The sequence below is a fragment of the Mus musculus genome, chromosome 14, assembly GCF_000001635.26.
Source record: "Mus musculus strain C57BL/6J chromosome 14, GRCm38.p6 C57BL/6J".
Classification (NCBI taxonomy): Eukaryota; Metazoa; Chordata; class Mammalia; order Rodentia; family Muridae; genus Mus; species Mus musculus.
The window spans coordinates 5,910,178-5,922,587 of NC_000080.6; the positions used below are offsets into that span (position 1 = coordinate 5,910,178).

Sequence of the window (12,410 nt, forward strand, 5' to 3'; positions counted from 1 at the left end):
TTCCTTTCTTTGCCTACACAGTATTTCCACCCATCCTGGGTTTCCTCTACAGCTGCAGATGCTGTAGAGTTGCAGTCATTAACTTAGCAGGAACCAGCATAGACTGGCTTTGCTTTTCAAAGTTACAGGCCTTAGGAGCTGGCTACTGAATTCTGTGTTGATCAGAGCGGGCTGCAAAGCTAGGTTTTTATAAGTAAGATACCTGCACTTTAAGGAATTAATTGCCTGGCTCCTGGATGTGAAGCTGTGCAATGTGTCTTTAAGCAATCAGCATCCTTTGAAAGAGTAAGAAATGGAACCCGTATTCTTCACCAAATAGGCATGGGCCTTAGACCACCTTTCACTTCAGTCACCCTTGACTGGATTCTGGGACATGTTGCTATATAAAACCTGAAAGTAGGGCTGTTGAGATGGCTCAATGGGGAAAGGCACTGACTGTTCTTCCAAAGGTCCTGAGTTCAAATCCCAGTAACCACATGGTGGGACACAGCCATCCCTAACGAGATCTGACTTCCTCTTCTGATATGTCTGAAGACAGCTACAGTGTACTTACATATAATAAATAAATAAATCTTAAAAAAAAAAACCTGAATTTAATGTGTAGGTTGAAATACAGGATAGCTGCCAAAGTGACCTTTCACTATATAGAGTGTGGGGAAGAGAACATTAGAATCATAATCACATTTTGGTCCCAGCTTGTGCCCTCTGTCTTCTTTACATTAAAAGGAAAAGTCTGAACTGTGGTAGGCCTTTTACTAGGGGTCTTTGTCTTGACTTGTCTGTGACCAAATAGTCAGACTAAGACAAAGGTCACTAAAAGGGCATTATTTAGGTTTTGGCGGTGTATGGGCCTTCTGTACTCTAGGCACTGATCTGGATCTCTGGCCAAGGCCATTTAATGCTATAGTTCGTTCGAGAGTGAATCGGAGCATGAGGGGCCCCAGAAGCTGATCCGTAAAGTGTCCACCTCTGGACAGATGGGGACCAAGGTAAGGCTTGGCCGGGGACCTATGAGAGGGCTTTGGGCAGAGGGAATGCTCTGGGAGGTCCCTTCAATTGGTATCAGGAGGAGGGGTGCGGGGGCGCGGCCTGGATGGGGCGTTGCCTCGCACAGAGGACTGGAAAGTGCTCTAGAGATTCTTGAGTTGGGTTTAAGAGATATCTAGGGTGTGTTCTGGAACACTTGTCTAGCCATCATAACAATTGTCTTGGAGCACGGTTAAATCCGGGTGGCAAGTTCCAACTTAGGAAACTTAAAGGGAGTTTGGTTATTCACCCATGTGCTGCATGCTATGGAAGCCCTGTGGGAAGCTGTATTCTGCCAGCCACTGTGCTTTCCCACCCACAGCAAGATGCTTGAGCCTCTCAGTCAGTTTCTCTGGTGTGCTGTGCCCACAGGCTGCCTAGGCTTCTGTGTTGCAGGTTCCCTCAAAGTGTAGGGCTCAGACATCCATGGTGGTTCATCACAAGTTAACTTCTTTAGGGTATTTCAGGGTGTGGTAGTGCTTTTGTGGCATTTTTGTGCTGATTAATCTCAAAGTTGAGCTTTCCTTTAATAATGAAGTCAGAGGCTACTGGATGTTAAGGGACTTAGATATTCTAACGTTCTTATGATTTAGAAGTCTTCAACACGTAGTCTGTTGTTAGTGGAGGAGTTAAAACAAGATTTTGAGGAGGGAAATGATTAAATTAGTGGATGCTCCCTCTAGTAACAGATTTGCAAAAGCAATTCATCTACAGTCATTTCATGACAATTAGCTGCCTAAGGCTTATGGGAGTCTTACATGGAAACAATTTGGATTAGTGTTTGTTTGAGCATGTGCTGGCATCTAAAATTCAGTAGATGTATACATGACAATGACTTCAGTTACCAGAGTCAAAGGTTGCTTCAGCCATGTTTACTCAGACATCTTGGAACTACTGTTTAATGGAGACGGATTTGAAGTTCATAGCATTTGTAATTTTTCTGAATTTCGAATTTTTGGTAACTAAAGCTAACCATACTTTTAACTTGTGAAAACTTATTCAAACAAAACAAAACAAAACAAAACAAACAAACCAAAAAACCCAAAAACCTGGACAGGCGGTGGTGGCACACGCCTTTAATCCCAGCACTCCTGAGGCAGAGGCAGGCAGATTTCTGCGTTCAAGACTGGTCTACAAAGTGAGTTTCAGGACAGCCAGGGCTATACAGAGAAACCCTGTCTCAGAAAATAACAAAACAAAACAAAACAAACAAACAAACCTGAAAAAGTGAGTTAAAGAGAAAAATGGCAGGTTTCAAAAATGGCACATCATATACTTATATGCAATGGTAAATTCCATGCCTATTAATACCAATATCAGCTAGTAAGATTCATGCCATTTGAAAAAAATTAGGGATGGTAGAAGTTGAACTGAGGAAGTAAGATTGAACAAAAAATTTGATAGAGGGCACTCTTAAGTTGTGGGCTTAATGAACTTAAAGATTGTATTGTTTAATTTTTGGATAAAGCATGTTTATGAAGACTACAATAAATCTAAGAAAATGTTTTTGTTTGTTTGTTTTTTGTTGTTGTTGTTGTTGTTTTTCGAGACAGGGTTTCTCTGTATAGCCCTGTCTGTCCAGGAACTCACTTTGTAGACCAGGCTGGCCACAAACTCAGAAATCTGCCTGTCTCTAACTCCCGAGTGCTGGGATTAAAGGTATTTGGGTTTTTTATTGTTTTTTTGTTTTTTTGTTTTTTGTTTTTGTTTTGTTTTTTTTTTTTTTTGGCTGTTTGTTTGTTTTCTGTTTGACTTTCTGACAAACATTTGCCACGATTATGGCTAATTATCAAACTTTGGAATACTGCTTCTGATATTCATATTAGAATATCAGGAAATCTGCATTTTACACTGGCTCATATGTCAGTATTTATAAAAAATGGATTTGTGCTCAAACATCTGAAGTCAGAGTATTAAGTTGCTAAGACTAGTGGGCCTCTGCCTCACAGCCCACCTCCTGCAGTCCAGGCTGTAACTTGTGCTGTGGTGCCCATCACTGTGGCACTCCAGGCTGTACCTCGTGCTGTGGTGCCCATCATGGTGGCTCTTAGCTCACATACTGCTCCTGAGGGGAGAAGGTGAGGTCTGTGGAGGAGGTAATTTAAGTAGAGCTACTAAAGGTAAGAGTGGGTTCCTAGTCTTTGGGAATTATCCAGGTAAGAAGAGAAGCACCCTTAGGATAATGAAGATATTTCCTCATCTTCTCCCTAGGAGTATAAGGTGAGAGAGGCTTGAGGGGAGGCGCAGGCCCCAGATTTGGCTAAGGCTTAGTTGGTTTTGAGGCCACACTAACAGTGTTTTCTCAGTCATCCTGAAGATACATCAAGACCCTCTAAGTATGATGGGTTAGGATTACTAATAGTGCATTTAGTTCTGCATTCACACACTTATACAAACTACATGCTTACATATAGATGTGTAAATGTGCTCCTGATTGAGTAGTGTAGGTAGGTGTATGGCCCACAGGTGAGTGTGTTGTTCATAAAACCTAAAAATATTTGAGGGGAGGAGCAAGGACTCGGTCTGTAAGGTGCTTGCTGTGTAAGTGGAGGAACTGAGGCACATCCCCAGTACTCATGTGTCTTTGTTGCCTTTTTGTTGTTGTGATAAAAATACCTTGACCAGGGGAGCTTATAGAAGATTGTTTTGGGGCTTTTACTTCCAGAAGTATAAGAGGTCATCCTGGTGTGGAGGTATGGCTGCATGAGGCAGGCATAGCAGGAGAAGCAGGAAGCTGCAGCACGATGAACTGATGGCCTGGAACAGAAAGAGCCCACTGAGAGCAGTGTGAAGATTTAAACTGCCAGACCCTGCCCCCCCCCCAATCCCAGTAAGGTACTTCCTCCAGAAAGAAACTCCTAATCCTTCCCAAATAATGCCACTGACTGAGGAACAAGTGTTTACATTCTATAGACTGGGGGCATGCTTGTGTGGAGTGGGGTTAGGGAGGGGTCAGGGATGGGTGCAGTCATTCTTATTCAGACCCCTCTACCACATTTGATAAAAGGTGCTGGATAGGCATTCACAGGAGGATGCCCATGAGTTGTTGGCTAAGCCAATCAGAGATTCAGGATTAAAGATCAACCTTGTCCAAAAATTAAAGAGCAAAGTGACTAAAGAAGACAGCTGCAGGTCATAGTGATGCCCGCCTTTAATCCCAGCACTTGGGAGGCAGAGGCAGGTGGATTTCTGAGTTTGAGGCCAGCCTGGTCTACAATGTAAGTTCCAGGAAAGCCAGGGCTACACAGAAGAAGAAGAAGAAGAGGAAGAAGAAGAGGAAGAAGAAGAAGAAGAAGAAGAAGAAGAAGAAGAAGAAGAAGAAGAAGAAGAAGAAGAAGAAGAAGAAGAAGAAGAAGAAGAAGAAGAAGAAGAGGAAGAGGAGGAGGAGGAAGAGGAGGAGGAGGAGGAGGAGGAGGAGGAGGAGGAGGAGGACAGGTGACCTTGACCTCATTAAATATGTTCCTGTGACATGTATGCGCGAGCACACGCACACACAGACACACACACACACACACACACACACACACACACACACAAATATCTTTCCATGAATGACTGCATAGTTATTAAATACTTGCAATGTGAATATTATCATTAGAACAAGCCCACTCACTTTAGTTCCCATTGAAGATCCCCGGGGTCATTCCCCTGTTTGGCAGGCAGTGAACAGTGCAGAACAGTTTGGGCTGGGGAGGCAGCTCACTGGTAGACTGCTTTGCTAGCATGCATGAAGCTCTGGATTTAGTTCCCAGTACTGCATAGCAACAAGGTGCAGTGTCACTCCCCTGGAATTCTAATGCTCAGGACATAGAGGCAGGGGATCAGTGCTGCAAGGCTCTCCTCATTTACAAAGGGAGTCCCAGGCCAGCCTGGGCTACATCAAACTCTGTCTCAAAACCAAGCTAACAAAAGGCCAGAGTTTAAGTAATTAACCTTGTTTGAAATACTTTTTGTAAATATTTCATGATACACTAAAGTATTTGCATACTAAAATGGACATTGCTTTACTTGAGACATTTGAAAAGTGTCTAGGCATTTTCTTAATTGAAAACATGGTACAAGCTGGCAATGGGTATTTTAATTATACTGCTCAGAAGGCTGAGGCAAGAGGATGGTAAATTTGACTATAGCCTGGCCTATCTTGTAAGGCCCTATCTCAAAACAACAATAAGACATGTATGTAGTCAGACATACTGTCTTAGTTAGGGTTTCATTTCTATGAAGAGACACCTTGACCAAGGCAACAGAGGGAGAACATTTAATTGGGGCTGGCTTACAGGTTCAGAAGTTCAGTCCAATATTATCAAGGCAGGGGCATGGCAGTGCCCAGCAGGCATGGTATAGGAATATTTGAGAATTCCACATCTTGTTCCAAAGTCAAGCAGGTGAAGACTAGCATCCAGGCAGCTAGGAGGAGAGTCTACAAGCCCACCCCCACACTGTCACACTTCTTCCAATAAGGCCATGCCTTCTTTAACAAGGCCACACCTCCTAATAGTGCCACTCCCTGGGCCAAGCATATTCAAACCCACACATACTAACAATACAAGAGTCTACAGGAAAGGATTCTAGCCATGAGAGAAATCCCATCTTCCACTGATCTCTGGTTTCCTCTCAGAGGCAATCGTAAGTGATGTTTTCTTGTGGCGCTTCCAGAAAATCTCTATGCACTTACAAGTGTTATATATTATTTATGTACAACATACATGTAAGAATATATATATATATACACATATATATAAACACACACGCATATATATATGCATTTATACATTTTTTAAGATAACCAACTATCATGGTATATACCTGTAGTCCCAGCACCAGGGAAACTGATGCAGGAGGATTGCCTAAAGATCAAGCCTAACCTGGGTGACATAGTGAGACCCTCTCTCAAAAAATAGACATTTAGAAAATATCACTGTCTATTTTTATATTTGTAGATATTTATACACACACAATGTGTATATATTCTGTTTAAAAACTGCTACTAGGACTGTTCCCTAATGATCTTCTGTATATTTACTTCCTTCTTTTTAGTGACAGTAGGCCATTCAGATGAGCTGTGCCAAATTGCTTTCAGCAGTTCAAAGTTGGCAAAGTGTAGAAAGTTTCATTTGGTTGAACTAACATGGTATGTGAGCATTTAATTAATCAGTTTAGTGGAAGGAAATTGGTGGTTTTAGGACAATACACTAATCTCAGCATTTTTTGAAGGGGGGTAGTGGATATGACAACTTTAAATGTAAAGAATAAGAGGTGTGTGTGTGTGTGAGTGAGAGAGACAGAGACAGAGATACAGACAGAGAAACAGAGAGAGACAGACAGACAGAAAGACAGACAGACAGACAGAAACACAGACAGAGTTGAAGAGGTGTGCTGGCACTGCCCCAACTCAGGGCAAAGACTGTGCTTTGAAGGGCATGTAGATTGACAGTGATCTCCTGTATCTTAGCAACTTCCTCACCTCTATCTTTTTGATGTCTTTGGTCCATTTTGTTTGTCTTCCTAGTGTCTAGGTACATTCTTTCCTCTTTACTCATTCTCTGTTTTTCTATGGTATCTCTTCTCTTGTCAGCTGAGTAGAACTTCAGGTAGTTACATTTAGGTTGCTGTGTGATAAGCAAGATAATTTTGTGTCCAACTTAATTTTTCAAAGGCGAAAAAGCTCTGCAGGCTTGAAAGAGATGTTGGCTTGTGAAAGGCAACAGGGAGCAGTAAGGTTTCCATTCTTGGTTTGCCTCTTTACCCTTCTGTATGTTCCCTGTGAGGTGGAGTCCCCTTTAGACTTGGTGCTGTAGAGCATTTCATATGCATTTTGTAGGTATCGATGGTCTGAAAGGACATTGCTATAAACTCTAAATGTGAATAAGTCTGTGTGCACCTTTTATTGGCCTGTGAGTGCAGAAATCTTTCATTATGCCTCAATGGCTGGAGATTGTTGCTCTACTTTCAAGCTGGCATGGTTAATGGTCAGTCATAAGGTGGTACACTCAGATGAGAACTGTCTCCATGACTTTCAGCCATTGGATTATCTCAGCCTGCCTGGCAGCGGTGGTACATGCCTTTAATCCCAGCACTTGAGAGGCAGAGGCAGGCAGATTTCTGAGTTCGAGGCCAGCCTGGTCTACAGAGTGTGCTCCAGGACAGCCGGGCTATATAGAGAAACCCTGTCTCAGAAAAAAAACAAAAACCAAAAAATCAAACAAAAACCCAAACAAACAAACAAACAAAACAACAACAACAACAAAAAAGAATTTTCTCGGCCAAGGTCAGAAATTTTTGTGTGTCAAAAATATCTCCTGAGTAATTAATGGGTTTCTTATTTTATTTGAAATTCACGTATATTCATTGTTAATTCTGAATGGCTATAAGTTGTTCTCTAAATTTGGCAAAAGTGTGCTAAACATAGAACACAGTCAGCTGATGAGTACCTTGCTTTTAATTTATCATGAAAGTTGCTTTACAGTGAGGCAATTTGAACTCCTGTTTTTCTTTGCTTTATGAGATATAGTTTAGGCAATTAAAACATCACTACCTGATATGGTGGTGCATGACTTTAATCCCACCACTTGGGAGGCAGAGGCAGGTGGATCTCTCTGTGTTTATAGCCATCCTGCTTTATGTTGTAAGTTCCCCAGCCATCCAGGGTTACACTGACAGACCTTGTCTCAAAAAAACAGAACAAAACAAAAAATCCACCACCCCCAAAACAAATAAATGGACAAACAAACAAAAAAATCAACATTCTACCACCGTGGATTATTATTAATTTTTTAATCATGATTTCTCTAGGGAGGAGACAATAGGGCATTTGGTCACTGACTTTCAAGTTGTAAATCATATTGTCTTGGGAGGTCATGGGAATTTCTACCTAGTATTTAAAACAGAAACAATAAACCACAAGGTATCATTAAGAATCTTCAGCCTTTGTTCTGTGTGGAAATATTGGTATCTAGGTCCAAATAAGATAAGAAGGGAGAAGTAAGACCAAAGGTTTACAGACAAGTTGGAGGCAAAGAGGAGCATCTGCATTCATCTGGGCAGAACTCTGCCTACTTTCCTAAAGATCAAGTGCCAAAGATGACTACCTTTTGGGCTATTAGGATTCCCTCAGAATGGCTCATCTTTGAGAATGATGGTCCAGGGAAAAAGGTAAAAGAGGGATGGAGTGATGTTTGTCAGAGGGTGCAAAATTTCTGTCAGACTGATTAAGTAAGGTCTGGATTATAGAATAAGTTGATTTTGATATAAACTATGTACAAAGCTGTTGTATTCAGCCAGCAGATCACAGCCTGGGTTCTAGCCTGGTAAGGCATTTTGGAAACCTGGAAGAGAAGAGGGGCTGGGCTGTGAGAGATAAGAAAGGAACCAAGACAAAGGTCTCTGCTCAAGGTTTAATTTTTACTATTCTGCACTCAGTTATGAAGGAAGGGTGAGGGGCCAGATTCCTGCTTCTTTTGGGGAAGTTCAGGTACTTTATTCAGTTGCAAATTGTAAAGCTAAGGCTAGTCTCCGGACTCCTGTGGGGGAGCTGGCTCAGACAGTAGCAGAAAAACAGCATTCCCGGGAGCTTCAGTTTCCAGCTGAATTTTAAGCAAAAGAAAAATTTTAGTCCTCAAGGTGATACTTGTAAGAAGATTCAGAATCTGTGTTCATCTGAGGAATTAATCTCTCTGGCAGCCACTGCGCTCCATCTTCATCTCCTGAAATTTCACAAACCGAGACCCTTCCCCAGATTAGAATCGGATCTGGACCCTTCTATTCGTTAGTCAGTGGGTCCTTCCCTTTTACCAATGCATAAGAACTAGAAGTCACTGGATACCAGTGGTGATCCGCTGCAGACTGACTCTTAATATCAGTTTGCAAAAAATTTGGAACAAATAAAGTAAAGGCAAGATGAGCCTTTGGTGACCTTGGGGGATATAGCTGCCCCTGATCTGTCTTAAAAAGCCAATTCTTTAAGGTGCAATGAGCACGTTCAACTATTCTTTGTCCCATGGGGTTATAAGGAATTCCAGTTTTATGTTTGATACCGAATTCCTTACAGAATGAAATAAAATTTTTACTACAATAGGATGGCCCATTATCTGTCTTAATAAGTTTAGGCAATCCCATAGCATTAAAGGGTTGCAGACAATGATCAATTACGTTTTTAGAAGCCTCTCCTGTATGGAGAGAAGGGATCTTGACGGCATATTGAAGTTAAATGTACCACAGGTCTCAAATAAGGGTACTGATTGTGCAACATATAAACTGTCAGTAAAGAAATTAAAAGCCTCATGCACAGACTGAAAGACCTTTAGTACTGCTGTTAATTTGGCTAACTGAGCCGAAAGGCCAGGAGTCTCTATGATAACTTGTTGATTATTAATAAGATATCCAGCTCACCCTTTAGAGGAGCCATCAGTAAAAATCAATAGAGCATTATATAAAGGCTGTAAGGAAGTCATTTTAGGAAATATCACATCACGTACATTTCAAAATTTTATCAACCTATCTTGGGGGTAGTGGCTGTCTATAGTTCCCTTAAAAGGCTGAACAATGATATCTGGCTCTTTGCAGAAATAAGTTAATGTCTGTCTTCTTCCAGTGATCATCATCTGTGCCACTGCTTTGTGATATGGCAAGATATTACATTTAGGAGAAATCTTTGAGTGTATCCACATTAAAGGAAATTTTTTGCCATAGCAGTTCCATAGGCACATGAGTCGTATTAAAAATTAACAGATGCAGGGGCAAGGAGTAACCTATATAAGTGACAAATTGCTCTTCAATAGCTTTTTCCACTAGCTGTAAGGCCAGAAATCCTTCTGAGGTTAGGGATCTAGGGGTAGTGGGGGATGTCCTCTGAATTAACTTTGCTAGGTAATTCAGAATATAGGAATCTCTAACATTGGACTGAATATTAGACCAGTCTAAGATTAAGTTAGAATGACTGGTCACACTGAAGAAAAGAGAAAAATCATTATGACTCTATTCAATGACTAATTTTATTAAGTCAGTATATACAGTCTCTGATGAACTATTGCCATAAAGTTAAAAGGCTAGACGCTAGTCTAAACTGGAAAAATGGCAAGTAAGGATGGATCTAAAACATGAATTTAATTTAGTTTTTTTAGTCATTACAATCAGGACACTGAGTCAACTTACCTGCCAGCTCGTCACACAAATTAATATGCTTCTGCAGCATTCTGTGGAGAGAGCCTGTCTTTCCCTTTCCTAATAAGGTAGTTGTTTTAGGATCAATCTATAAGCCAATTAGCAGATCCTTTTAAGGTACTATAAAGCATTTATTAAATTCTTTGACATTTAAATTTCAAAAAAAAATAAAGGTATGATTTAAATAGTGTGCATGGGAATGCACTAAATAGTATGTACGGGGATACAATTTCTCTCATTTTTGTCTTTTAAGAAGTTAAAGTTTTAAAATTTCACAATACCTAACCTTTTGAATGAATAACTTGTTGACAAGACATTTTAAATACTTGGCTGTAAAGGGGCAGTGACTAATTGCACTTTCAATCATTTTTCTTAAGGAGCGGTTGTAACTAGAAAGCTTGAAAAGTTATTAAGAGTCACATGTACATAATTTATTTATTTATTAACTAGAAATATGTATAAGCAATCACAAATTTGAGAATTAATAGTATCTGAGGGATGAACAATTTTAAGCAATTGTGAGCTCAGAGATATGGCATTGACTATTAATATACAAATTAAGGTTTGATTGTTCAGCATTTTAAAACAACATCTACAGCCCACAACTAGATTATCTGTGCTGAAACAGGGGAAACTGTGTGTCTTAAGACTCCGCCCCACAGCAGCTAGTTGGGCCCACGTGGGCCAACGATCAGCTGGGAAGATGAGAAAAATGACTTTACAATAATGTTTTTTCTGGCCAAAGAATTGTCTTGGGCACAACTAATATTTAATTACCAATGAATATAATTAATAAAAGCTTTCTTTATTTTTTTGTAAAACCTTTTGTAGTAAACTAAAATCCTAAGTAATAAAAGAATATTGTCTCTGAATCTCTTGGTTGAGAGCAAGGATTTAAGGTAAACTTCCCTTGAGAAGCATTAGTTAATAAAATACTTTCCACTTAGGAGACAATATACACTGAAAGATTAAAACTCTTGGCTTCTTGTATAGAAGCAGAAACAATAAAAATTTTTCTTACATAAGGTAAAGTTACATTAGCCATACCTAGAGGCAGAATTTTCTAGTGATTACCAGTTCACTAGAAACAAAACTCTTTAAATTTAAGCATTATTTTTAAACATCTGAATAGATCTGCAACACTGTTAAAAAGAAATTTTCTTGAACACAGGGAAAAACTTTCTCAGGCACTGTTTGCAAAACACAAGAAGGCCACAAGCCGCTCTGGGGCTGCCCAGAGCCCTGCATTGACTCAAATATAAAATATTTTTTAATCTGAGCATCCTGGCCCTCCTGTAATAAGGACAGATTCTAGAGAAACAATATAACGGTCTACGCCTCTAATTTTTGATACTCTATCATAAGATGACTTACAGTTAAAACGTTTTTCACAACTTTAGTGTTGTGGAAAAATTGCCCATACTGCAGTTTCCTGCCAGGCAGCAACTATAGCCAAACTGATTGTTTGAGGGTCTGATATATGCAGAAAGACAAACATAACTAGATAACTCTGTCACAGTTTTGTATGAAGTGAGCTGTATGAGCGCTCTCATAAAATGATTACTCTTGTAATTATCTTAATTAACAATATATGGGTGAGTAGAAAATCTTAAATTTGTAATCAAACTGCAAGCTGCAGTCAATGGAACAATGGCAGTTTTAACCATAATTTTTAAGTTTCTTGTGCAAGATTAGGATAATACCTACAACCTCGGGAAAGCAAAACCCAAGTTTAAAACAATTTATCATCTTTAAAATCAATATAGGAGCATTACTATCATATTACAAAGTTTGGCTGCCAATTGATACCTATGAATACCTATTAAATCAAGCTTTAATGCTTTAATAAAGAGGCATTGCTTTAAATCTTATCTTAAATTTTACTATTTAGGATAGGAACCACATTAATTATTATCTAAACTAGAAATATCTTTAGAGACCCAGCCTCTTGGCCTGCCTTATGCCACCTGTCAGAAGGACTCTAAACTTGAGTTATCAAATTTAACACTAACCATCTGTAACACTGTAACAATTATTAATCTTAACCAACAACTTATGAGCTGATTGTTAAAACACTCGGAGCACATTACCAATAAAAAGGAACCAAATGAAGCAGTTACATTTAGACCAATCAGAGAATATTAAGTTTTGTAGCTACAATCATAGAATAAAAGGCACTTTACCATTTGTCAAACACATTAATCACGAACCATTTATCAGCTTTT

At 39.7% G+C, this 12,410-nt stretch overlaps 1 protein-coding gene and 1 long non-coding RNA gene across 2 annotated transcripts in view; one reads left to right on the forward strand and one right to left on the reverse strand.

Moving 5' to 3' along the window:
- Gm3248 (predicted gene 3248) overlaps positions 1 to 12,410 on the reverse strand; it is a 68,484-nt gene that overhangs the window by 16,974 nt on the left and 39,100 nt on the right. The gene's annotated exons all lie outside the window — the stretch shown is intronic.
- Positions 916 to 12,410, forward strand: part of Gm51421 — a 159,368-nt gene continuing 147,873 nt past the window's right edge. The window contains exon 1 of the long non-coding RNA XR_003950986.1: positions 916 to 989. This is a non-coding gene — a long non-coding RNA (predicted gene, 51421). The remainder of the gene's footprint in view (positions 990 to 12,410) is intronic.